This window comes from Cenococcum geophilum (genome assembly GCF_001692895.1).
Source record: "Cenococcum geophilum 1.58 unplaced genomic scaffold K441scaffold_3, whole genome shotgun sequence".
Classification (NCBI taxonomy): domain Eukaryota; kingdom Fungi; phylum Ascomycota; class Dothideomycetes; order Gloniales; family Gloniaceae; genus Cenococcum; species Cenococcum geophilum.
The window spans coordinates 1,766,240-1,769,119 of record NW_027137561.1 but is presented as its reverse complement, the minus strand read 5'-3'; positions in this window follow the sequence as shown (position 1 = coordinate 1,769,119).

Sequence of the window (2,880 nt, the reverse complement as noted above, 5' to 3'; positions counted from 1 at the left end):
TTTTACCCCAAACAATGCTTTATAAGGGGTTATTTTTGTACTACTATAGATGCTTATATTATATATATATTGCGCTAAAGCTAACTATAATGTCTAATTATCCTATTAATAATTAATATAGTAGCGGAGGTAGTGTTCTAATAACGTATTTAGACGCTCTATTAGCCCATCTATTTATAGGTAAAAGGCGGTACTTATCCTTTGCCGTATTTTTAATAAAAGACAAAATAAAGACTAGAATGCGTTGTTAAATATAGTACCTCTATTAAATACAATTCCCCTAGGCGTGCTAAATAAGAGCTACTATTTTAAAAACAGGTCTGCTAGCTCTACTACTATAATTATTATTATAATAGTAAAGTACCCTAAGAACTTTGTATATCTGTTAATAATTACTAGGATAGTATTAGCAACCTCTCTAGTTTTTATTTTAGTAGGGGGTAAGCCTATTATAAAATCNATTATTAATTNTAATATAGGTCCNTANAGAATAGNAAGNACTAATAACTNNCTATATAGGCGATATCTAGATATNTATACCCTTTAGCACGTATTATATCTTAATATATAGTCCTTAACCTCTTTAGATATTCAATCCTAAAAGTATTTCCTTTAAACGGCCTTAAGGGTTCTGTTAGCACCATAGTGACCCCTAAAAGGGTTATCGTAAAAGATCTTTAGAATTTTATCTTAAACTGCTTAATCCTTTAGGATATATATAGCACCCTTAAAGCGCAACAAACCCTTTTAGTCTTACTACTATAGCTTTTTAGTAACTTTAGCTAAGTTAGTCTTTACTATATCTTTCTACCTCTTCCTAAAAATAAAGGCGTCCCTCTATTATACTTAAAGAAGAAGATCTAAAAAGGTTTTATATAGATTGCTTACTTTTATTTTACCTACCGCTATTATAAATATAAGGCGTAGCACGAGACGTTTTAAACTATTAGTGCTAGTAGATTCTCCTACCGTTATATAGTATGCCACGCTATAGATAGGTATCTCGCCTATTTTTTTTAGATCTAGATACTTATAGCTAGTACGCCATTAAGTTAAAGGTGCCGCGATACCCCTAGCACATTTTATAGAATTCTCGCTAATTCTAGGGTACGCTAACTTTATAATATTTACCTAGCCTATAACCTAGTCTATAACTATATCCTATAGCTCTATAATTATGGCGCTTTATAGCTATATTACTAGGACCTCTACCCTATTACGAAATTCTATAGTTCTAAGGAAAGAGTCTTTTTTCTTTTTAAGTAAATTTTGTAATATAGGAATTATTTCCCCTATACTGTCCTAAATCCTTCCTATCTTATAATCCGGACGTCTTAATAACCTATTAGCGGGATTTATCTTTCCTAGGCGGTACGTAATTTTAAAGTTGTACTATAATAGTGCCTCTACCTATTTAGCTTGTTAACCGCTTAATACCTTTATAGTTATAGAGTATTCTAGGTTATTATAGTCTATAAGGACTTTAATAAGGTAATTACTTTCTATATAATAATGTCGCTAGTGCTTTATTACTACAACTATTGCGAGTAGCTCCTAGTTGTATATTATATAACGCTATTCTATAGGGGTCATTTTCCTTAATTAAAACGCCATAGGATGCTATTCTCCGTCTTTTAATTAAGATATAATTGCCCCTAGGGCAAAGCCGGATATATTTATTTTAAAGTATATATATAGCTTCTAGCAAAAGTGTATTAGAATAGGCGTTAACGTAAATAAATCCTTTAACTAGTTTATAGCCTGCTTAGTAGCTTCCCTAAATATAAAGGGTCCTAACTTTTTGCCTTTCTTAAATCCTTTTAGTAGATTAGTAATTAGGAGTATTACTTATAAATAATAAATAATAAATGTTTAGTAGAAGTTCGCTGTATTTAAGAAAACCTATACTTCTCTAAATATTATAGGGTAGGGCTATTCCCTAATAGCGTCTACCCGACTTTTTTCTATTAATACTTTATTAACGCTAACGATAAAACCTAGAAAATTAATACTAGTAGTATAAAACGTGTACTTTTTTAGGTTTATATAGAGTTTATATTTCCACAGTCTTTCTAGTACTATTTATACGTAGTACGTATATACTTCGTAGTTATTAAAGTAAACTATAATGTTATTAAGGTAGACTATATATATTATATTTTCTGCGGCAACACAAACCACCGCCTCGTAAGGCCCCTACTAGACAGTCTAGACCTAGAGAAACACTATATCCTTGCTATACAAGAACCGTATTACAATACCTTCACACAATCAACATACTGCCCCCGAGGATTCCAGCTCCTATACGAACTAAAAGCAGCCATACACGTGTACTTTATGATTAGCAAGGCTATCAGCCTATTCTTATGGTTATGGCAGGCAGTTAACCCAGATATTGCAGTTATAACAATCCAAACATATAGGGGACCGGTATAAATTATTAATATATATAACCCTAGGGTTGAAGGGGTCCTATAAACAGAGAATATTATATCAGCAATAAGCTTACTAGAAACCGAAGGTATAGAGTCTATCCTACTAGGAGATATAAACCTCTACTACCCGCGGTAGGGGGGTATCTATATTGCTATAGATTAACAGTTAGAGTGCCTACTAAGAGCTATAGATATCTAGGGCCTTAAGCTAGCCACCCCCCTAGGAGCAATTATATAGCAATAAGGCACCGCCAGAAGCACAATTAACCTCACATTTATAGACGAAGGCCTATACCAGAGACTCGAAAGGTGCAACCCTAAAGAAGAATGGGCACTTACCCTAAACCATATCCCTATCTAGATATAGCTAGACCTAGATATTAAAGCGCAACTAAATAGAAAAAGATACGTAATAAGGAAGCTTAAGATAGACAGTTTCCTTAAT